Here is a 26,747-nt window from a genome sequence, read left to right on the forward strand (position 1 = left end):
AAAAACACAGCCTGTGGTAGTGACCATCAGAAGAACTGAGCTGGGGGTAATGTTACACTCCTGTAGCTCATGTTAACAACACAGCCTGTGGTTAGGACCATCACAAGAACTGAGCTGGGGGTAATGTTACACTCCTACACCTCATGTTAACAACACAGCCTGTGGTAGTGACCATCAGAAGAACTGAGCTGGGGGTAATGTTACACTCCTACACCTCATGTTTACACAGCCTGTGGTAGTGACCATCAGAAGAACTGAGCTGGGGTAATGTTACACTCCTACAGCTCATTTTAGCAACACAGCCTGTGGTAGTGACCAGCAGAAGAACTGAGCTGGGGGTAATGTTACCCTCCTACAGATCATGTTAAAAACACAGCCTGTGGTAGTGACCATCAGAAGAACTGAGTTGGGGTTAATGTTATGCTCCTACAGCTCATGTTAACAACACAGCCTGTGGTAGTGACCATCAGAAGAACTGAGCTGGGGTTAATGTTATACTCCTGTAGCTCATGTTAACAACACAGCCTGTGGTAGTGACCATCAGAAGAACTGAGCTGGGGTAATGTTACACTCCTACACCTCATGTTAACAACACAGCCTGTGGTAGTGACCATCAGAAGAACTGAGCTTGGGATAATGTTACGCTCCTACAGCTCATGTTAACAACACAGCCTGTGGTAGTGACCATCACAAGAACTGAGCTGGGGGTAATGTTACACTCCTACAGCTCATGTTAACAACACAGCCTGTGGTAGTGACCATCACAAGAACTAAGCTGGGGGTAATGTTACACTCCTGTAGCTCATGTTAACAACACAGCCTGTCATATTGACCATCACAAGAACTGAGCCTGGGTTAATGTTACGCTCCTACAGCTCATGTTAACAACACAGCCTGTGGTAGTGACCATCACAAGAACTGAGCTGGGGGTAATGTTATACTCCTGTAGCTCATGTTAACAACACAGCCTGTGGTAGTGACCATCAGAAGAACTGAGCTGGGGGTAATGTTACACTCCTACACCTCATGTTAACAACACAGCCTGTGGTAGTGACCATCAGAAGAACTGAGCTGGGGTAATGTTACACTCCTACACCTCATGTTAACAACACAGCCTGTGGTAGTGACCATCACAATAACTGAGCTGGGGGTAATGTTACACTCCTACATCTCATGTTAACAACACATTCTGTGGTAGTGACCATCACAAGAACTGAGCTGGGGGTAATGTTACACTCCTACAGCTCATGTTAGCAACACAGCCTGTGGTAGTGACCAGCAGAAGAACTGAGCTGGGGTTAATGTTATGCTCCTACAGCTCATGTTAAAAACACAGCCTGTGGTAGTGACCATCAGAAGAACTGAGCTGGGGTTAATGTTATAGTCCTGTAGCTGATGTTAACAACACAGCCTGTGGTAGTGACTGACTATCAGAAGAACTGAGCTGGGGGTAATGTTACGCTCCTACAGCTCATGTTAACAACACAGCCTGTGGTACTGACCATCAGAAGAACTGAGCTGGGGGTAATGTTACACTCCTACAGCTCATGTTAGCAACACAGCCTGTGGTAGTGACCAGCAGAAGAACTGAGCTGGGGTTAATGTTATGCTCCTACAGCTCATGTTAAAAACACAGCCTGTGGTAGTGACCATCAGAAGAACTGAGCTGGGGGTAATGTTACACTCCTGTAGCTCATGTTAACAACACAGCCTGTGGTTAGGACCATCACAAGAACTGAGCTGGGGGTAATGTTACACTCCTACACCTCATGTTAACAACACAGCCTGTGGTAGTGACCATCAGAAGAACTGAGCTGGGGGTAATGTTACACTCCTACACCTCATGTTTACACAGCCTGTGGTAGTGACCATCAGAAGAACTGAGCTGGGGTAATGTTACACTCCTACAGCTCATTTTAGCAACACAGCCTGTGGTAGTGACCAGCAGAAGAACTGAGCTGGGGGTAATGTTACCCTCCTACAGATCATGTTAAAAACACAGCCTGTGGTAGTGACCATCAGAAGAACTGAGTTGGGGTTAATGTTATGCTCCTACAGCTCATGTTAACAACACAGCCTGTGGTAGTGACCATCAGAAGAACTGAGCTGGGGTTAATGTTATACTCCTGTAGCTCATGTTAACAACACAGCCTGTGGTAGTGACCATCAGAAGAACTGAGCTGGGGTAATGTTACACTCCTACACCTCATGTTAACAACACAGCCTGTGGTAGTGACCATCAGAAGAACTGAGCTTGGGATAATGTTACGCTCCTACAGCTCATGTTAACAACACAGCCTCTGGTAGTGACCATCACAAGAACTGAGCTGGGGGTAATGTTACACTCCTACAGCTCATGTTAACAACACAGCCTGTGGTAGTGACCATCACAAGAACTAAGCTGGGGGTAATGTTACACTCCTGTAGCTCATGTTAACAACACAGCCTGTGGTAGTGACCATCACAAGAACTGAGCTGGGGTTAATGTTACGCTCCTACAGCTCATGTTAACAACACAGCCTGTGGTAGTGACCATCAGAAGAACTGAGCTGGGGTTAATGTTACACTCCTACACCTCATGTTAACACAGCCTGTGGTAGTGACCATCAGAAGAACTGAGCGGGGGTAATGTTACACTCCTACAGCTCATGTTAACAACACAGCCTGTGGTAGTGACTGACTATCAGAAGAACTGAGCTGGGGTTAATGTTACTCTCCTACAGCTCATGTTAACAACACAGCCTGTGGTAGTGACCATCAGAAGAACTGAGCTGGGGGTAATGTTACACTCCTGTAGCACATGTTAACAACACAGTCTGTGGTAGTGACCATCAGAAGAACTGAGCTGGGGGTAATGTTACACTCCTACACCTCATGTTAACAACACAGCCTGTGGTAGTGACCATCAGAAGAACTGAGCTTGGGATAATGTTACGCTCCTACAGCTCATGTTAACAACACAGCCTGTGGTAGTGACCATCACAAGAACTGAGCTGGGGGTAATGTTACACTCCTACAGCTCATGTTAACAACACAGCCTGTGGTAGTGACCATCACAAGAACTAAGCTGGGGGTAATGTTACACTCCTGTAGCTCATGTTAACAACACAGCCTGTCGTATTGACCATCACAAGAACTGAGCTGGGGTTAATGTTACACTCCTGTAGCTCATGTTAACAACACAGCCTGTGGTAGTGACCATCAGAAGAACTGAGCTGGGGTTAATGTTATACTCCTGTAGCTCATGTTAACAACACAGCCTGTGGTAGTGACTGACCATCACAAGAACTGAGATGGGGGTAATGTTACACTCCTGTAGCTCATGTTAACAACACAGCCTGTGGTAGTGACCATCACAAGAACTGAGCTGGGGGTAATGTTACACTCCTACACCTCATGTTAACAACACAGCCTGTGGTAGTGACCATCAGAAGAACTGAGCTGGGGTTAATGTTACACTCCTACACCTCATGTTAACACAGCCTGTGGTAGTGACCATCAGAAGAACTGAGCGGGGGTAATGTTACACTCCTACAGCTCATGTTAACAACACAGCCTGTGGTAGTGACTGACTATCAGAAGAACTGAGCTGGGGTTAATGTTACGCTCCTACAGCTCATGTTAACAACACAGCCTGTGGTAGTGACCATCAGAAGAACTGAGCTGGGGGTAATGTTACACTCCTGTAGCTCATGTTAACAACACAGTCTGTGGTAGTGACCATCAGAAGAACTGAGCTGGGGGTAATGTTAAACTCCTACACCTCATGTTAACAACACAGCCTGTGGTAGTGACCATCAGAAGAACTGAGCTTGGGATAATGTTACGCTCCTACAGCTCATGTTAACAACACAGCCTGTGGTAGTGACCATCACAAGAACTGAGCTGGGGGTAATGTTACACTCCTACAGCTCATGTTAACAACACAGCCTGTGGTAGTGACCATCAGAAGAACTGAGCTGGGGGTAATGTTACACTCCTGTAGCTCATGTTAACAACACAGCCTGTCATATTGACCATCACAAGAACTGAGCCTGGGTTAATGTTACGCTCCTACAGCTCATGTTAACAACACAGCCTGTGGTAGTGACCATCAGAAGAACTGAGCTGGGGGTAATGTTATACTCCTGTAGCTCATGTTAACAACACAGCCTGTGGTAGTGACTGACCATCAGAAGAACTGAGCTGGGGGTAATGTTACACTCCTACACCTCATGTTAACAACACAGCCTGTGGTAGTGACCATCAGAAGAATTGAGCTGGGGTAATGTTACACTCCTACACCTCATGTTAACAACACAGCCTGTGGTAGTGACCATCACAATAACTGAGCTGGGGGTAATGTTACACTCCTACAGCTCATGTTAACAACACAGCCTGTGGTAGTGACCATCTGAAGAACTGAGCTGGGGGTAACGTTACACTCCTGTAGCTCATGTTAACAACACAGCCTGTGGTAGTGACCATCAGAAGAACTGAGCTGGGGTAATGTTACACTCCTACACCTCATGTTAACAACACAGCCTGTGGTAGTGACCATCAGAAGAACTGAGCTGGGGTTAATGTTATAGTCCTGTAGCTGATGTTAACAACACCACCTGTGGTAGTGACTGACCATCACAAGAACTAAGCTGGGGGTAATGTTACACTCCTGTAGCTCATGTTTACACCGCCTGTGGTAGCTACCATCAGAAGAACTGAGCTGGGGTAATGTTACACTCCTACAGCTCATGTTAACAACACAGCCTGTGGTAGTGACTGACTATCAGAAGAACTGAGCTGGGGGTAATGTTACGCTCCTACAGCTCATGTTAACAACACAGCCTGTGGTACTGACCATCAGAAGAACTGAGCTGGGGGTAATGTTACGCTCCTGTAGCTCATGATAACAACACAGCCTGTGGTAGTGACCATCAGAAGAACTGAGCTTGGGATAATGTTACGCTCCTACAGCTCATGTTAACAACACAGCCTCTGGTAGTGACCATCACAAGAACTGAGCTGGGGGTAATGTTACACTCCTACAGCTCATGTTAACAACACAGCCTGTGGTAGTGACCATCACAAGAACTAAGCTGGGGGTAATGTTACACTCCTGTAGCTCATGTTAACAACACAGCCTGTGGTAGTGACCATCACAAGAACTGAGCTGGGGTTAATGTTACGCTCCTACAGCTCATGTTAACAACACAGCCTGTGGTAGTGACCATCAGAAGAACTGAGCTGGGGGTAATGTTACACTCCTGTAGCTCATGTTAACAACACTGCCTGTGGTAGTGACCATCAGAAGAACTGAGCTGGGGTTAATGTTACACTCCTACACCTCATGTTAACACAGCCTGTGGTAGTGACCATCAGAAGAACTGAGCGGGGGTAATGTTACACTCCTACAGCTCATGTTAACAACACAGCCTGTGGTAGTGACTGACTATCAGAAGAACTGAGCTGGGGTTAATGTTACTCTCCTACAGCTCATGTTAACAACACAGCCTGTGGTAGTGACCATCAGAAGAACTGAGCTGGGGGTAATGTTACACTCCTGTAGCACATGTTAACAACACAGTCTGTGGTAGTGACCATCAGAAGAACTGAGCTGGGGGTAATGTTACACTCCTACACCTCATGTTAACAACACAGCCTGTGGTAGTGACCATCAGAAGAACTGAGCTTGGGATAATGTTACGCTCCTACAGCTCATGTTAACAACACAGCCTGTGGTAGTGACCATCACAAGAACTGAGCTGGGGGTAATGTTACACTCCTACAGCTCATGTTAACAACACAGCCTGTGGTAGTGACCATCACAAGAACTAAGCTGGGGGTAATGTTACACTCCTGTAGCTCATGTTAACAACACAGCCTGTCGTATTGACCATCACAAGAACTGAGCTGGGGTTAATGTTACACTCCTGTAGCTCATGTTAACAACACAGCCTGTGGTAGTGACCATCAGAAGAACTGAGCTGGGGTTAATGTTATACTCCTGTAGCTCATGTTAACAACACAGCCTGTGGTAGTGACTGACCATCACAAGAACTGAGATGGGGGTAATGTTACACTCCTGTAGCTCATGTTAACAACACAGCCTGTGGTAGTGACCATCACAAGAACTGAGCTGGGGGTAATGTTACACTCCTACACCTCATGTTAACAACACAGCCTGTGGTAGTGACCATCAGAAGAACTGAGCTGGGGTTAATGTTACACTCCTACACCTCATGTTAACACAGCCTGTGGTAGTGACCATCAGAAGAACTGAGCGGGGGTAATGTTACACTCCTACAGCTCATGTTAACAACACAGCCTGTGGTAGTGACTGACTATCAGAAGAACTGAGCTGGGGTTAATGTTACGCTCCTACAGCTCATGTTAACAACACAGCCTGTGGTAGTGACCATCAGAAGAACTGAGCTGGGGGTAATGTTACACTCCTGTAGCTCATGTTAACAACACAGTCTGTGGTAGTGACCATCAGAAGAACTGAGCTGGGGGTAATGTTAAACTCCTACACCTCATGTTAACAACACAGCCTGTGGTAGTGACCATCAGAAGAACTGAGATTGGGATAATGTTACGCTCCTACAGCTCATGTTAACAACACAGCCTGTGGTAGTGACCATCACAAGAACTGAGCTGGGGGTAATGTTACACTCCTACAGCTCATGTTAACAACACAGCCTGTGGTAGTGACCATCAGAAGAACTGAGCTGGGGTTAATGTTATAGTCCTGTAGCTGATGTTAACAACACCACCTGTGGTAGTGACTGACCATCACAAGAACTAAGCTGGGGGTAATGTTACACTCCTGTAGCTCATGTTTACACCGCCTGTGGTAGCTACCATCAGAAGAACTGAGCTGGGGTAATGTTACACTCCTACAGCTCATGTTAACAACACAGCCTGTGGTAGTGACTGACTATCAGAAGAACTGAGCTGGGGGTAATGTTACGCTCCTACAGCTCATGTTAACAACACAGCCTGTGGTACTGACCATCAGAAGAACTGAGCTGGGGGTAATGTTACGCTCCTGTAGCTCATGATAACAACACAGCCTGTGGTAGTGACCATCAGAAGAACTGAGCTTGGGATAATGTTACGCTCCTACAGCTCATGTTAACAACACAGCCTCTGGTAGTGACCATCACAAGAACTGAGCTGGGGGTAATGTTACACTCCTACAGCTCATGTTAACAACACAGCCTGTGGTAGTGACCATCACAAGAACTAAGCTGGGGGTAATGTTACACTCCTGTAGCTCATGTTAACAACACAGCCTGTGGTAGTGACCATCACAAGAACTGAGCTGGGGTTAATGTTACGCTCCTACAGCTCATGTTAACAACACAGCCTGTGGTAGTGACCATCAGAAGAACTGAGCTGGGGGTAATGTTACACTCCTGTAGCTCATGTTAACAACACTGCCTGTGGTAGTGACCATCAGAAGAACTGAGCTGGGGTTAATGTTACACTCCTACACCTCATGTTAACACAGCCTGTGGTAGTGACCATCAGAAGAACTGAGCGGGGGTAATGTTACACTCCTACAGCTCATGTTAACAACACAGCCTGTGGTAGTGACTGACTATCAGAAGAACTGAGCTGGGGTTAATGTTACTCTCCTACAGCTCATGTTAACAACACAGCCTGTGGTAGTGACCATCAGAAGAACTGAGCTGGGGGTAATGTTACACTCCTGTAGCACATGTTAACAACACAGTCTGTGGTAGTGACCATCAGAAGAACTGAGCTGGGGGTAATGTTACACTCCTACACCTCATGTTAACAACACAGCCTGTGGTAGTGACCATCAGAAGAACTGAGCTTGGGATAATGTTACGCTCCTACAGCTCATGTTAACAACACAGCCTGTGGTAGTGACCATCACAAGAACTGAGCTGGGGGTAATGTTACACTCCTACAGCTCATGTTAACAACACAGCCTGTGGTAGTGACCATCACAAGAACTAAGCTGGGGGTAATGTTACACTCCTGTAGCTCATGTTAACAACACAGCCTGTCGTATTGACCATCACAAGAACTGAGCTGGGGTTAATGTTACACTCCTGTAGCTCATGTTAACAACACAGCCTGTGGTAGTGACCATCAGAAGAACTGAGCTGGGGTTAATGTTATACTCCTGTAGCTCATGTTAACAACACAGCCTGTGGTAGTGACTGACCATCACAAGAACTGAGATGGGGGTAATGTTACACTCCTGTAGCTCATGTTAACAACACAGCCTGTGGTAGTGACCATCACAAGAACTGAGCTGGGGGTAATGTTACACTCCTACACCTCATGTTAACAACACAGCCTGTGGTAGTGACCATCAGAAGAACTGAGCTGGGGTTAATGTTACACTCCTACACCTCATGTTAACACAGCCTGTGGTAGTGACCATCAGAAGAACTGAGCGGGGGTAATGTTACACTCCTACAGCTCATGTTAACAACACAGCCTGTGGTAGTGACTGACTATCAGAAGAACTGAGCTGGGGTTAATGTTACGCTCCTACAGCTCATGTTAACAACACAGCCTGTGGTAGTGACCATCAGAAGAACTGAGCTGGGGGTAATGTTACACTCCTGTAGCTCATGTTAACAACACAGTCTGTGGTAGTGACCATCAGAAGAACTGAGCTGGGGGTAATGTTAAACTCCTACACCTCATGTTAACAACACAGCCTGTGGTAGTGACCATCAGAAGAACTGAGATTGGGATAATGTTACGCTCCTACAGCTCATGTTAACAACACAGCCTGTGGTAGTGACCATCACAAGAACTGAGCTGGGGGTAATGTTACACTCCTACAGCTCATGTTAACAACACAGCCTGTGGTAGTGACCATCAGAAGAACTGAGCTGGGGGTAATGTTACACTCCTGTAGCTCATGTTAACAACACAGCCTGTCATATTGACCATCACAAGAACTGAGCCTGGGTTAATGTTACGCTCCTACAGCTCATGTTAACAACACAGCCTGTGGTAGTGACCATCAGAAGAACTGAGCTGGGGGTAATGTTATACTCCTGTAGCTCATGTTAACAACACAGCCTGTGGTAGTGACTGACCATCAGAAGAACTGAGCTGGGGGTAATGTTACACTCCTACACCTCATGTTAACAACACAGCCTGTGGTAGTGACCATCAGAAGAATTGAGCTGGGGTAATGTTACACTCCTACACCTCATGTTAACAACACAGCCTGTGGTAGTGACCATCACAATAACTGAGCTGGGGGTAATGTTACACTCCTACAGCTCATGTTAACAACACAGCCTGTGGTAGTGACCATCTGAAGAACTGAGCTGGGGGTAACGTTACACTCCTGTAGCTCATGTTAACAACACAGCCTGTGGTAGTGACCATCAGAAGAACTGAGCTGGGGTAATGTTACACTCCTACACCTCATGTTAACAACACAGCCTGTGGTAGTAACCATCAGAAGAACTGAGCTGGGGTTAATGTTATAGTCCTGTAGCTGATGTTAACAACACCACCTGTGGTAGTGACTGACCATCACAAGAACTAAGCTGGGGGTAATGTTACACTCCTGTAGCTCATGTTTACACCGCCTGTGGTAGCTACCATCAGAAGAACTGAGCTGGGGTAATGTTACACTCCTACAGCTCATGTTAACAACACAGCCTGTGGTAGTGACTGACTATCAGAAGAACTGAGCTGGGGGTAATGTTACGCTCCTACAGCTCATGTTAACAACACAGCCTGTGGTACTGACCATCAGAAGAACTGAGCTGGGGGTAATGTTACGCTCCTGTAGCTCATGATAACAACACAGCCTGTGGTAGTGACCATCAGAAGAACTGAGGTGGGGTTAATGTTATACTCCTGTAGGTAATATTAACAACACAGCCTGTGTTAATGGCCATCAGAATAACTGAGCTGGGGATAATGTTACGCTCCTACAGCTCATGTTAACAACACAGCCTGTGGTAGTGACCATCACAAGAACTGAGCTGGGGGTAATGTTACACTCCTACAGCACATGTTAACAACACATTCTGTGGTAGTGACCATCACAAGAACTGAGCTGGGGGTAATGTTACACTCCTACAGCTCATGTTAACAACACAGCCTGTGGTAGTGACCATCACAAGAACTAAGCTGGGGGTAATGTTACACTCCTGTAGCTCATGTTAACAACACAGCCTGTCGTATTGACCATCACAAGAGCTGAGCTGGGGTTAATATTACACTCCTGTAGCTCATGTTAACAACACAGCCTGTGGTAGTGACCATCAGAAGAACTGAGCTGGGGTTAATGTTATACTCCTGTAGCTCATGTTAACAACACAGCCTGTGGTAGTGACTGACCATCACAAGAACTAAGATGGGGGTAATGTTACACTCCTGTAGCTCATGTTAACAACACAGCCTGTGGTAGTGACCATCACAAGAACTGAGCTGGGGGTAATGTTACACTCCTACACCTCATGTTAACAACACAGCCTGTGGTAGTGACCATCAGAAGAACTGAGCTGGGATTAATGTTACACTCCTACACCTCATGTTAACACAGCCTGTGGTAGTGACCATCAGAAGAAAAGAGCGGGGGTAATGTTACACTCCTACAGCTCATGTTAACAACACAGCCTGTGGTAGTGACCATCAGAAGAACTGAGCTGGGGGTAATGTTACACTCCTGTAGCTCATGTTAACAACACAGTCTGTGGTAGTGACCATCAGAAGAACTGAGCTTGGGATAATGTTACACTCCTACACCTCATGTTAACAACACAGCCTGTGGTAGTGACCATCACAAGAACTGAGCTGGGGGTAATGTTACACTCCTAGAGCTCATGTTAACAACACAGCCTGTGGTAGTGACCATCACAAGAACTAAGTTGGGGGTAATGTTACACTCCTGTAGCTCATGTTAACAACACAGCCTGTCGTATTGACCATCACAAGAACTGAGCTGGGGTTAATGTTACACTCCTGTAGCTCATGTTAACAACACAGCCTGTGGTAGTGACCATCAGAAGAACTGAGCTGGGGTTAATGTTATACTCCTGTAGCTCATGTTAACAACACAGCCTGAGGTAGTGACTGACCATCACAAGAACTGAGATGGGGGTAATGTTACACTCCTGTAGCTCATGTTTACAACACAGCCTGTGGTAGTGACCATCACAAGAACTGAGCTGGGGGTAATGTTACACTCCTACACCTCATGTTAACAACACAGCCTGTTGTAGTGACCATCAGAAGAACTGAGCTGGGGTTAATGTTACACTCCTACACCTCATGTTAACACAGCCTGTGGTAGTGACCATCAGAAGAACTGAGCGGGGGTAATGTTACACTCCTACAGCTCATGTTAACAACACAGCCTGTGGTAGTGACTGACTATCAGAAGAACTGAGCTGGGGGTAACGTTACGCTCCTGTAGCTCATGATAACAACACAGCCTGTGGTAGTGACCATCAGAAGAACTGAGGTGGGGTTAATGTTATACTCCTGTAGCTAATATTAACAACACAGCCTGTGTTAATGGCCATCAGAATAACTGAGCTGGGGGTAATGTTACACTCCTGTAGCTCATGTTAACAACACAGCCTGTGGTAGTGACCATCAGAAGAACTGAGCTGGGGTAATGTTACACTCCTACACCTCATGTTAACAACACAGCCTGTGGTAGTGACCATCAGAAGAACTGAGCTTGGGATAATGTTACGCTCCTACAGCTCATGTTAACAACACAGCCTCTGGTAGTGACCATCACAAGAACTGAGCTGGGGGTAATGTTACACTCCTACAGCTCATGTTAACAACACAGCCTGTGGGAGTGACCATCACAAGAACTAAGCTGGGGGTAATGTTACACTCCTGTAGCTCATGTTAACAACACAGCCTGTGGTAGTGACCATCACAAGAACTGAGCTGGGGTTAATGTTACGCTCCTACAGCTCATGTTAACAACACAGCCTGTGGTAGTGACCATCAGAAGAACTGAGCTGGGGTTAATGTTATACTCCTGTAGCTCATGTTAACAACACAGCCTGTGGTAGTGACTGACCATCAGAAGAACTGAGCTGGGGGTAACGTTACGCTCCTGTAGCTCATGATAACAACACAGCCTGTGGTAGTGACCATCACAAGAACTGAGCTGGGGGTAATGGTACACTCCTACAGCACATGTTAACAACACATTCTGTGGTAGTGACCATCACAAGAACTGAGCTGGGGGTAATGTTACACTCCTACAGCTCATGTTAACAACACAGCCTGTGGTAGTGACCATCACAAGAACTAAGCTGGGGGTAATGTTAAACTCCTGTAGCTCATGTTAACAACACAGCCTGTCGTATTGACCATCACAAGAACTGAGCTGGGGTTAATGTTACGCTCCTGTAGCTCATGTTAACAACACAGCCTGTGGTAGTGACCATCAGAAGAACTGAGCTGGGGTTAATGTTATACTCCTGTAGCTCATGTTAACAACACAGCCTGTGGTAGTGACTGACCATCACAAGAACTGAGCTGGGGGTAATGTTACACTCCTGTAGCTCATGTTAACAACACAGCCTGTGGTAGTGACCATCACAAGAACTGAGCTGGGGGTAATGTTACACTCCTACACCTCATGTTAACAACACAGCCTGTGGTAGTGACCATCAGAAGAACTGAGCTGGGGGTAATGTTACACTCCTACACCTCATGTTAACACAGCCTGTGGTAGTGACCATCAGAAGAACTGAGCTGGGGTAATGTTACACTCCTACAGCTCATGTTAACAACACAGCCTGTGGTAGTGACTGACTATCAGAAGAACTGAGCTGGGGGTAATGTTAAGCTCCTACAGCTCATGTTAACAACACAGCCTGTGGTACTGACCATCAGAAGAACTGAGCTGGGGGTAATGTTACACTCCTGTAGCTCATGTTAACAACACAGCCTGTGGTAGTGACCATCACAAGAACTGAGCTGGGGGTAATGTTACACTCCTACACCTCATGTTAACAACACAGCCTGTGGTAGTGACCATCAGAAGAACTGAGCTGGGGGTAATGTTACACTCCTACACCTCATGTTAACACAGCCTGTGGTAGTGACCATCAGATGAACTGAGCTGGGGTAATGTTACACTCCTACAGCTCATGTTAACAACACAGCCTGTGGTAGTGACCATCAGAAGAACTGAGCTGGGGTTAATGTTGTACTCCTGTAGCTCATGTTAACAACACAGCCTGTGGTAGTGACCATCAGAAGAACTGAGCTGGGGTAATGTTACACTCCTACACCTCATGTTAACAACACAGCCTGTGGTAGTGACCATCAGAAGAACTGAGCTTGGGATAATGTTACGCTCCTACAGCTCATGTTAACAACACAGCCTCTGGTAGTGACCATCACAAGAACTGAGCTGGGGGTAATGTTACACTCCTACAGCTCATGTTAACAACACAGCCTGTGGTAGTGACCATCACAAGAACTAAGCTGGGGGTAATGTTACACTCCTGTAGCTTATGTTAACAACACAGACTGTGGTAGTGACCATCACAAGAACTGAGCTGGGGTTAATGTTACGCTCCTACAGCTCATGTTAACAACACAGCCTGTGGTAGTGACCATCAGAAGAACTGAGCTGGGGTTAATGTTATAGTCCTGTAGCTGATGTTAACAACACAGCCTGTGGTAGTGACTGACAATCAGAAGAACTGAGCTGGGGGTAATGTTACGCTCCTGTAGCTCATGATAACAACACATCCTGTGGTAGTGACCATCACAAGATGTGAGCTGGGGGTAATGTTACACTCCTACAGCACATGTTAACAACACATTCTGTGGTAGTGACCATCACAAGAACTGAGCTGGTGGTAAAGTTACACTCCTACAGCTCATGTTAACAACACAGCCTGTGGTAGTGACCATCACAAGAACTAAGCTGGGGGTAATGTTACACTCCTGTAGCTCATGTTAACAACACAGCCTGTCGTGTTGACCATCACAAGAACTGAGCTGGGGTTAATGTTACACTCCTGTAGCTCATGTTAACAACACAGCCTGTGGTAGTGACCATCAGAAGAACTGAGCTGGGGGTAATGTTACACTCCTGTAGCTCATGTTAACAACACAGCCTGTGGTAGTGACCATCACAAGAACTGAGCTGGGGGTAATGTTACACTCCTACACCTCATGTTAACAACACAGCCTTTGGTAGTGACCATCAGAAGAACTGAGCTGGGGCTAATGTTACACTCCTACACCTCATGTTAACACAGCCTGTGGTAGTGACCATCAGAAGAACTGAGCTGGTGTAATGTTACACTCCTACAGCTCATGTTAACAACACAGCCTGTGGTAGTGACTGACTATCAGAAGAACTGTGCTGGGGGTAATGTTACGCTCCTACAGCTCATGTTAACAACACAGCCTGTGGTACTGACCATCAGAAGAACTGAGCTGGGGGTAATGTTACACTCCTACAGCTCATGTTAACAACACAGCCTGTGGTAGTGACCAGCAGAAGAACTGAGCTGGGGTTAATGTTACGCTCCTACAGCTCATGTTAACAACACAGCCTGTGGTAGTGACCATCAGAAGAACTGAGCTGGGGTTAATGTTATACTCCTGTAGCTCATGTTAACAACACAGCCTGTGGTAGTGACCATCAGAAGAACTGAGCTGGGGGTAATGTTACACTCCTGTAGCTCATGTTAACAACACAGTCTGTGGTAGTGACCATCAGAAGAACTGAGCTGGGGGTAATATTACACTCCTACACCTCATGTTAACAACACAGCCTGTGGTAGTGACCATCAGAAGAACTGAGCTTGGGATAATGTTACGCTCCTACAGCTCATGTTAACAACACAGCCTGTGGTAGTGACCATCACAAGAACTGAGCTGGGGGTAATGTTACACTCCTACAGCTCATGTTAACAACACAGCCTGTGGTAGTGACTGACTATCAGAAGAACTGAGCTGGGGGTAATGTTACGCTCCTACAGCTCATGTTAACAACACAGCCTGTGGTAGTGACTGACTATCAGAAGAACTGACCTGGGGGTAATGTTACACTCCTACAGCTCATGTTAACAACACAGCCTGTGGTAGTGACCAGCAGAAGAACTGAGCTTGGGGTAATGTTACCCTCCTACAGCTCATGTTAAAAACACAGCCTGTGGTAGTGACCATCAGAAGAACTGAGCTGGGGTTAATGTTACGCTCCTACAGCTCATGTTAACAACACAGCCTGTGGTAGTGACCATCAGAAGAACTGAGCTGGGGTTAATGTTATACTGCTGTAGATCATGTTAACAACACAGCCTGTGGTAGTGACCATCAGAAGAACTGAGCTGGGGTAATGTTACACTCCTACACCTCATGTTAACAACACAGCCTGTGGTAGTGACCATCAGAAGAACTGAGCTGGGGGTAATGTTACACTCCTGTAGCTCATGTTAACAACACAGCCTGTGGTAGTGACTGACAATCAGAAGAACTGAGCTGGGGGTAATGTTACGCTCCTGTAGCTCATGATAACAACACAGCCTGTGGTAGTGACCATCACAAGAACTGAGCTGGGGGTAATGTTACACTCCTACAGCACATGTTAACAACACATTCTGTGGTAGTGACCATCACAAGAACTGAGCTGGGGGTAATGTTACACTCCTACAGCTCATGTTAACAACACAGCCTGTGGTAGTAACCATCACAAGAACTAAGCTGGGGGTAATGTTACACTCCTGTAGCTCATGTTAACAACACAGCCTGTCGTATTGACCATCACAAGAACTGAGCTGGGGTTAATGTTACACTCCTCTAGCTCATGTTAACAACACAGCCTGTGGTAGTGACCATCAGAAGAACTGAGCTGGGGTTAATGTTATACTTCTGCAGCTCATGTTAACAACACAGCCTGTGGTAGTGACTGACCATCACAAGAACTGAGCTGGGGGTAATGTTACACTCCTATAGCTCATGTTAACAACACAGCCTGTGGTAGTGACCATCAGAAGAACTGAGCTGGGGGTAATGTTACACTCTTACACCTCATGTTAACACAGCCTGTGGTAGTGACCATCAGAAGAACTGAGCTGGGGTAATGTTACACTCCTACAGCTCATGTTAACAACACAGCCTGTGGTAGTGACTGACTATCAGAAGAACTGAGCTGGGGGTAATGTTACGCTCCTACAGCTCATGTTAACAACACAGCCTGTGGTACTGACCATCAGAAGAACTGAGCTGGGGGTAATGTTACACTCCTGTAGCTCATGTTAACAACACAGCCTGTGGTAGTGACCATCACAAGAACTGAGCTGGGGGTAATGTTACACTCCTACACCTCATGTTAACAACACAGCCTGTGGTAGTGACCATCAGAAGAACTGAGCTGGGGGTAATGTTACACTCCTACACCTCATGTTAACACAGCCTGTGGTAGTGACCATCAGATGAACTGAGCTGGGGTAATGTTACACTCCTACAGCTCATGTTAACAACACAGCCTCTGGTAGTGACCATCACAAGAACTGAGCTGGGGTAATGTTACACTCCTACACCTCATGTTAACAACACAGCCTGTGGTAGTGACCATCAGAAGAACTGAGCTGGGGTTAATGTTACACTCCTGTAGCTCATGTTAACAACACAGCCTGTCGTATTGACCATCACAAGAACTGAGCTGGGGTTAATGTTACGCTCCTACAGCTCATGTTAACAACACAGCCTGTGGTAGTGACCATCAGAAGAACTGAGCTGGGGTTAATGGTATACTCCTGTAGCTCATGTTAACAACACAGCCTGTGGTAGTGACTGACCATCAGAAGAACTGAGCTGGGGGTAATGTTACGCTCCTGTAGCTCATGATAACAACACAGCCTGTGGTAGTGACCATCAGAAGAACTGAGGTGGGGTTAATGTTATACTCCTGTAGCTAATATTAACAACACAGCCTGTGTTAATGGCCATCAGAATAACTGAGCTGGGGGTAATGTTACGCTCCTACAGCTCATGTTAACAACACAGCCTGTGGTAGTGACCATCACAAGAACTGAGCTGGGGGTAATGTTACACTCCTACAGCACATGTTAACAACACATTCTGTGGTAGTGACCATCACAAGAACTGAGCTGGGGGTAATGTTACACTCCTACAGCTCATGTTAACAACACAGCCTATGGTAGTGACCATCACAAGAACTAAGCTGGGGGTAATGTTACACTCCTGTAGCTCATGTTAACAACACAGCCTGTCGTATTGACCATCACAAGAACTGAGCTGGGGTTAATGTTACACTCCTGTAGCTCATGTTAACAACACAGCCTGTGGTAGTGACCATCAGAAGAACTGAGCTGGGGTTAATGTTATACTCCTGTAGCTCATGTTAACAACACAGCCTGTGGTAGTGACTGACCATCACAAGAACTGAGATGGGGGTAATGTTACACTCCTGTAGCTCATGTTAAAAACACAGCCTGTGGTAGTGACCATCACAAGAACTGAGCTGGGGGTAATGTTACACTCCTACACCTCATGTTAACAACACAGCCTGTGGTAATGACCATCAGAAGAACTGAGCTGGGGTTAATGTTACACTCCTACACCTCATGTTAACACAGCCTGTGGTAGTGACCATCAGAAGAACTGAGCGGGGGTAATGTTACACTCCTACAGCTCATGTTAACAACACAGCCTGTGGTAGTGACTGACTATCAGAAGAACTGAGCTGGGCTTAATGTTACTCTCCTACAGCTCATGTTAACAACACAGCCTGTGGTAGTGACCATCAGAAGAACTGAGCTGGGGGTAATGTTACACTCCTGTAGCTCATGTTAACAACACAGTCTGTGGTAGTGACCATCAGAAGAACTGAGCTGGGGTTAATGTTATACTCCTGTAGCTCATGTTAACAACACAGCCTGTGGTAGTGACTGACCATCACAAGAACTGAGCTGGGGGTAATGTTACACTCCTATAGCTCATGTTAACAACACAGCCTGTGGTAGTGACCATCAGAAGAACTGAGCTGGGGGTAATGTTACACTCTTACACCTCATGTTAACACAGCCTGTGGTAGTGACCATCAGAAGAACTGAGCTGGGGTAATGTTACACTCCTACAGCTCATGTTAACAACACAGCCTGTGGTAGTGACTGACTATCAGAAGAACTGAGCTGGGGGTAATGTTACGCTCCTACAGCTCATGTTAACAACACAGCCTGTGGTACTGACCATCAGAAGAACTGAGCTGGGGGTAATGTTACACTCCTGTAGCTCATGTTAACAACACAGCCTGTGGTAGTGACCATCACAAGAACTGAGCTGGGGGTAATGTTACACTCCTACACCTCATGTTAACAACACAGCCTGTGGTAGTGACCATCAGAAGAACTGAGCTGGGGGTAATGTTACACTCCTACACCTCATGTTAACACAGCCTGTGGTAGTGACCATCAGATGAACTGAGCTGGGGTAATGTTACACTCCTACAGCTCATGTTAACAACACAGCCTCTGGTAGTGACCATCACAAGAACTGAGCTGGGGTAATGTTACACTTCTACACCTCATGTTAACAACACAGCCTGTGGTAGTGACCATCAGAAGAACTGAGCTGGGGTTAATGTTACACTCCTGTAGCTCATGTTAACAACACAGCCTGTCGTATTGACCATCACAAGAACTGAGCTGGGGTTAATGTTACGCTCCTACAGCTCATGTTAACAACACAGCCTGTGGTAGTGACCATCAGAAGAACTGAGCTGGGGTTAATGGTATACTCCTGTAGCTCATGTTAACAACACAGCCTGTGGTAGTGACTGACCATCAGAAGAACTGAGCTGGGGGTAATGTTACGCTCCTGTAGCTCATGATAACAACACAGCCTGTGGTAGTGACCATCAGAAGAACTGAGGTGGGGTTAATGTTATACTCCTGTAGCTAATATTAACAACACAGCCTGTGTTAATGGCCATCAGAATAACTGAGCTGGGGGTAATGTTACGCTCCTACAGCTCATGTTAACAACACAGCCTGTGGTAGTGACCATCACAAGAACTGAGCTGGGGGTAATGTTACACTCCTACAGCACATGTTAACAACACATTCTGTGGTAGTGACCATCACAAGAACTGAGCTGGGGGTAATGTTACACTCCTACAGCTCATGTTAACAACACAGCCTGTGGTAGTGACCATCACAAGAACTAAGCTGGGGGTAATGTTACACTCCTGTAGCTCATGTTAACAACACAGCCTGTCATATTGACCATCACAAGAACTGAGCTGGGGTTAATGTTACACTCCTGTAGCTCATGTTAACAACACAGCCTGTGGTAGTGACCATCAGAAGAACTGAGCTGGGGTTAATGTTATACTCCTGTAGCTCATGTTAACAACACAGCCTGTGGTAGTGACTGACCATCACAAGAACTGAGCTGGGGGTAATGTTACACGCCTGTAGCTCATGTTAAAAACACAGCCTGTGGTAGTGACCATCACAAGAACTGAGCTGGGGGTAATGTTACACTCCTACACCTCATGTTAACAACACAGCCTGTGGTAATGACCATCAGAAGAACTGAGCTGGGGTTAATGTTACACTCCTACACCTCATGTTAACACAGCCTGTGGTAGTGACCATCAGAAGAACTGAGCGGGGGTAATGTTACACTCCTACAGCTCATGTTAACAACACAGCCTGTGGTAGTGACTGACTATCAGAAGAACTGAGCTGGGGTTAATGTTACTCTCCTACAGCTCATGTTAACAACACAGCCTGTGGTAGTGACCATCAGAAGAACTGAGCTGGGGGTAATGTTACACTCCTGTAGCTCATGTTAACAACACAGTCTGTGGTAGTGACCATCAGAAGAACTGAGCTGGGGGTAATGTTACACTCCTACACCTCATGGTTAACAACACAGCCTGTGGTAGTGACCATCAGAAGAACTGAGCTTGTGATAATGTTACGCTCCTACAGCTAATGTTAACAACACAGCCTGTGGTAGTGACCATCACAAGAACTGAGCTGGGGGTAATGTTACACTCCTACAGCTCATGTTAACAACACAGCCTGTGGTAGTGACCATCACAAGAACTAAGGTGGGGGTAATGTTACGCTCCTGTAGCTCATGATAACAACACAGCCTGTGGTAGTGACCATCACAAGAACTGAGCTGGGGGTAATGTTACACTCCTACAGCACATGTTAACAACACATTCTGTGGTAGTGACCATCACAAGAACTGAGCTGGGGGTAATGTTACACTCCTACAGCTCATGTTAACAACACAGCCTGTGGTAGTGACCATCACAAGAACTAAGCTGGGGGTAATGTTACACTCCTGTAGCTCATGTTAACAACACAGCCTGTCGTATTGACCATCACAAGAACTGAGCTGGGGTTAATGTTACACTCCTGTAGCTCATGTTAACAACACAGCCTGTGGTAGTGACCATCAGAAGAACTGAGCTGGGGTTAATGTTATACTCCTGTAGCTCATGTTAACAACTGAGCCTGTGGTAGTGACTGACCATCACAAGAACTGAGCTGGGGGTAATGTTACACTCCTGTAGCTCATGTTAACAACACAGCTTGTGGTAGTGACCATCACAAGAACTGAGCTGGGGGTAATGTTACACTCCTACACCTCATGTTAACAACACAGCCTGTGGTAGTGACCATCAGAAGAACTGAGCTGGGGGTAATGTTACACTCCTACACTTCATGTTAACACAGCCTGTGGTAGTGACCATCAGAAGAACTGAGCTGGGGTAATGTTACACTCCTACAGCTCATGTTAACAACACAGCCTGTGGTAGTGACTGACTATCAGAAGAACTGAGCTGGGGGTAATGTTACGCTCCTACAGCTCATGTTAACAACACAGCCTGTGGTACTGACCATCAGAAGAACTGAGCTGGGGGTAATGTTACACTCCTGTAGCTCATGTTAACAACACAGCCTGTGGTAGTGACCATCACAAGAACTGAGCTGGGGGTAATGTTACACTCCTACACCTCATGTTAACAACACAGCCTGTGGTAGTGACCATCAGAAGAACTGAGCTGGGGGTAATGTTACACTCCTACACCTCATGTTAACACAGCCTGTGGTAGTGACCATCAGATGAACTGAGCTGGGGTAATGTTACACTCCTACAGCTCATGTTAACAACAAAGCCTGTGGTAGTGACCTTCAGAAGAACTGAGCTGGGGTTAATGTTATACTCCTGTAGCTCATGTTAACAACACAGCCTGTGGTAGTGACCATCAGAAGAACTGAGCTGGGGTAATGTTACACTCCTACACCTCATGTTAACAACACAGCCTGTGGTAGTGACCATCAGAAGAACTGAGCTTGGGATAATGTTACGCTCCTACAGCTCATGTTAACAACACAGCCTCTGGTAGTGACCATCACAAGAACTGAGCTGGGGGTAATGTTACACTCCTGTAGCTCATGTTAACAACACAGCCTGTGGTAGTGACCATCACAAGAACTGAGCTGGGGGTAATGTTACACTCCTACAGCTCATGTTAACAACACAGCCTGTGGTAGTGACCATCACAAGAACTAAGGTGGGGGTAATGTTACGCTCCTGTAGCTCATGATAACAACACAGCCTGTGGTAGTGACCATCACAAGAACTGAGCTGGGGGTAATGTTACACTCCTACAGCACATGTTAACAACACATTCTGTGGTAGTGACCATCACAAGAACTGAGCTGGGGGTAATGTTACACTCCTACAGCTCATGTTAACAACACAGCCTGTGGTAGTGACCATCACAAGAACTAAGCTGGGGGTAATGTTACACTCCTGTAGCTCATGTTAACAACACAGCCTGTCGTATTGACCATCACAAGAACTGAGCTGGGGTTAATGTTACACTCCTGTAGCTCATGTTAACAACACAGCCTGTGGTAGTGACCATCAGAAGAACTGAGCTGGGGTTAATGTTATACTCCTGTAGCTCATGTTAACAACACAGCCTGTGGTAGTGACTGACCATCACAAGAACTGAGCTGGGGGTAATGTTACACTCCTGTAGCTCATGTTAACAACACAGCTTGTGGTAGTGACCATCACAAGAACTGAGCTGGGGGTAATGTTACACTCCTACAGCTCATGTTAACAACACAGCCTGTGGTAGTGACCATCAGAAGAACTGAGCTGGGGGTAATGTTACACTCCTGTAGCTCATGTTAACAACACAGCCTGTGGTAGTGACCATCAGAAGAACTTAGCTGGGGTAATGTTACACTCCTACACCTCATGTTAACAACACAGCCTGTGGTAGTGACCATCAGAAGAACTGAGCTTGGGATAATGTTACACTCCTGTAGCTCATGTTAACAACACAGCCTGTGGTAGTGACCATCAGAAGAACTGAGCTGGGGTTAATGTTATACTCCTGTAGCTCATGTTAACAACACAGCCTGTGGTAGTGACTGACCATCACAAGAACTGAGCTGGGGGTAATGTTACACTCCTGTAGCTCATGTTAAAAACACAGCCTGTGGTAGTGACCATCACAAGAACTGAGCTGGGGGTAATGTTACACTCCTACACCTCATGTTAACAACACAGCCTGTGGTAATGACCATCAGAAGAACTGAGCTGGGGTTAATGTTACACTCCTACACCTCATGTTAACACAGCCTGTGGTAGTGACCATCAGAAGAACTGAGCGGGGGTAATGTTACACTCCTACAGCTCATGTTAACAACACAGCCTGTGGTAGTGACTGACTATCAGAAGAACTGAGCTGGGGTTAATGTTACTCTCCTACAGCTCATGTTAACAACACAGCCTGTGGTAGTGACCATCAGAAGAACTGAGCTGGGGGTAATGTTACACTCCTGTAGCTCATGTTAACAACACAGTCTGTGGTAGTGACCATCAGAAGAACTGAGCTGGGGGTAATGTTACACTCCTACACCTCATGGTTAACAACACAGCCTGTGGTAGTGACCATCAGAAGAACTGAGCTTGTGATAATGTTACGCTCCTACAGCTAATGTTAACAACACAGCCTGTGGTAGTGACCATCACAAGAACTGAGCTGGGGGTAATGTTACACTCCTACAGCTCATGTTAACAACACAGCCTGTGGTAGTGACCATCACAAGAACTAAGGTGGGGGTAATGTTACGCTCCTGTAGCTCATGATAACAACACAGCCTGTGGTAGTGACCATCACAAGAACTGAGCTGGGGGTAATGTTACACTCCTACAGCACATGTTAACAACACATTCTGTGGTAGTGACCATCACAAGAACTGAGCTGGGGGTAATGTTACACTCCTACAGCTCATGTTAACAACACAGCCTGTGGTAGTGACCATCACAAGAACTAAGCTGGGGGTAATGTTACACTCCTGTAGCTCATGTTAACAACACAGCCTGTCGTATTGACCATCACAAGAACTGAGCTGGGGTTAATGTTACACTCCTGTAGCTCATGTTAACAACACAGCCTGTGGTAGTGACCATCAGAAGAACTGAGCTGGGGTTAATGTTATACTCCTGTAGCTCATGTTAACAACTGAGCCTGTGGTAGTGACTGACCATCACAAGAACTGAGCTGGGGGTAATGTTACACTCCTGTAGCTCATGTTAACAACACAGCTTGTGGTAGTGACCATCACAAGAACTGAGCTGGGGGTAATGTTACACTCCTACACCTCATGTTAACAACACAGCCTGTGGTAGTGACCATCAGAAGAACTGAGCTGGGGGTAATGTTACACTCCTACACTTCATGTTAACACAGCCTGTGGTAGTGACCATCAGAAGAACTGAGCTGGGGTAATGTTACACTCCTACAGCTCATGTTAACAACACAGCCTGTGGTAGTGACTGACTATCAGAAGAACTGAGCTGGGGGTAATGTTACGCTCCTACAGCTCATGTTAACAACACAGCCTGTGGTACTGACCATCAGAAGAACTGAGCTGGGGGTAATGTTACACTCCTGTAGCTCATGTTAACAACACAGCCTGTGGTAGTGACCATCACAAGAACTGAGCTGGGGGTAATGTTACACTCCTACACCTCATGTTAACAACACAGCCTGTGGTAGTGACCATCAGAAGAACTGAGCTGGGGGTAATGTTACACTCCTACACCTCATGTTAACACAGCCTGTGGTAGTGACCATCAGATGAACTGAGCTGGGGTAATGTTACACTCCTACAGCTCATGTTAACAACAAAGCCTGTGGTAGTGACCTTCAGAAGAACTGAGCTGGGGTTAATGTTATACTCCTGTAGCTCATGTTAACAACACAGCCTGTGGTAGTGACCATCAGAAGAACTGAGCTGGGGTAATGTTACACTCCTACACCTCATGTTAACAACACAGCCTGTGGTAGTGACCATCAGAAGAACTGAGCTTGGGATAATGTTACGCTCCTACAGCTCATCTTAACAACACAGCCTCTGGTAGTGACCATCACAAGAACTGAGCTGGGGGTAATGTTACACTCCTGTAGCTCATGTTAACAACACAGCCTGTGGTAGTGACCATCACAAGAACTGAGCTGGGGGTAATGTTACACTCCTACAGCTCATGTTAACAACACAGCCTGTGGTAGTGACCATCACAAGAACTAAGGTGGGGGTAATGTTACGCTCCTGTAGCTCATGATAACAACACAGCCTGTGGTAGTGACCATCACAAGAACTGAGCTGGGGGTAATGTTACACTCCTACAGCACATGTTAACAACACATTCTGTGGTAGTGACCATCACAAGAACTGAGCTGGGGGTAATGTTACACTCCTACAGCTCATGTTAACAACACAGCCTGTGGTAGTGACCATCACAAGAACTAAGCTGGGGGTAATGTTACACTCCTGTAGCTCATGTTAACAACACAGCCTGTCGTATTGACCATCACAAGAACTGAGCTGGGGTTAATGTTACACTCCTGTAGCTCATGTTAACAACACAGCCTGTGGTAGTGACCATCAGAAGAACTGAGCTGGGGTTAATGTTATACTCCTGTAGCTCATGTTAACAACACAGCCTGTGGTAGTGACTGACCATCACAAGAACTGAGCTGGGGGTAATGTTACACTCCTGTAGCTCATGTTAACAACACAGCTTGTGGTAGTGACCATCACAAGAACTGAGCTGGGGGTAATGTTACACTCCTACACCTCATGTTAACAACACAGCCTGTGGTAGTGACCATCAGAAGAACTGAGCTGGGGTAATGTTACACTCCTACAGCTCATGTTAACAACACAGCCTGTGGTAGTGACTGACTATCAGAAGAACTGAGCTGGGGGTAATGTTACGCTCCTACAGCTCATGTTAACAACACAGCCTGTGGTACTGACCATCAGAAGAACTGAGCTGGGGGTAATGTTACACTCCTGTAGCTCATGTTAACAACACAGCCTGTGGTAGTGACCATCACAAGAACTGAGCTGGGGGTAATGTTACACTCCTACACCTCATGTTAACAACACAGCCTGTGGTAGTGACCATCAGAAGAACTGAGCTGGGGGTAATGTTACACTCCTACACCTCATGTTAACACAGCCTGTGGTAGTGACCATCAGATGAACTGAGCTGGGGTAATGTTACACTCCTACAGCTCATGTTAACAACACAGCCTGTGGTAGTGACCATCAGAAGAACTGAGCTGGGGGTAATGTTACACTCCTGTAGCTCATGTTAACAACACAGCCTGTGGTAGTGACCATCAGAAGAACTTAGCTGGGGTAATGTTACACTCCTACACCTCATGTTAACAACACAGCCTGTGGTAGTGACCATCAGAAGAACTGAGCTTGGGATAATGTTACGCTCCTACAGCTCATGTTAACAACACAGCCTCTGGTAGTGACCATCACAAGAACTGAGCTGGGGGTAATGTTACACTCCTGTAGCTCATGTTAACAACACAGCCTGTGGTAGTGACCATCACAAGAACTGAGCTGGGGGTAATGTTACACTCCTACACCTCATGTTAACAACACAGCCTGTGGTAGTGACCATCAGAAGAACTGAGCTGGGGTTAATGTTATACTCCTGTAGCTCATGTTAACAACACAGCCTGTGGTAGTGACTGACCATCACAAGAACTGAGCTGGGGGTAATGTTACACTCCTGTAGCTCATGTTAACAACACAGCCTGTGGTAGTGACCATCACAAGAACTGAGCTGGGGGTAATGTTACACTCCTACACCTCATGTTAACAACACAGCCTGTGGTAGTGACCATCAGAAGAACTGAGCTGGGGGTAATGTTACACTCCTACACCTCATGTTAACACAGCCTGTGGTAGTGACCATCAGAAGAACTGAGCTGGGGTAATGTTACACTCCTACAGCTCATGTTAACAACACAGCCTGTGGTAGTGACTGACTATCAGAAGAACTGAGCTGGGGGTAATGTTACGCTCCTACAGCTCATGTTAACAACACAGCCTGTGGTACTGACCATCAGAAGAACTGAGCTGGGGGTAATGTTACACTCCTGTAGCTCATGTTAACAACACAGCCTGTGGTAGTGACCATCAGAAGAACTGAGCTGGGGGTAATGTTACACTCCTACAGCTCATGTTAACAACACAGCCTGTGGTAGTGACCATCACAAGAACTAAGGTGGGGGTAATGTTACGCTCCTGTAGCTCATGATAACAACACAGCCTGTGGTAGTGACCATCACAAGAACTGAGCTGGGGGTAATGTTACACTCCTACAGCACATGTTAACAACACATTCTGTGGTAGTGACCATCACAAGAACTG

This window comes from Lampris incognitus, chromosome 2 (assembly GCF_029633865.1).
Source record: "Lampris incognitus isolate fLamInc1 chromosome 2, fLamInc1.hap2, whole genome shotgun sequence".
In the NCBI taxonomy this organism is placed as follows: domain Eukaryota; kingdom Metazoa; phylum Chordata; class Actinopteri; order Lampriformes; family Lampridae; genus Lampris; species Lampris incognitus.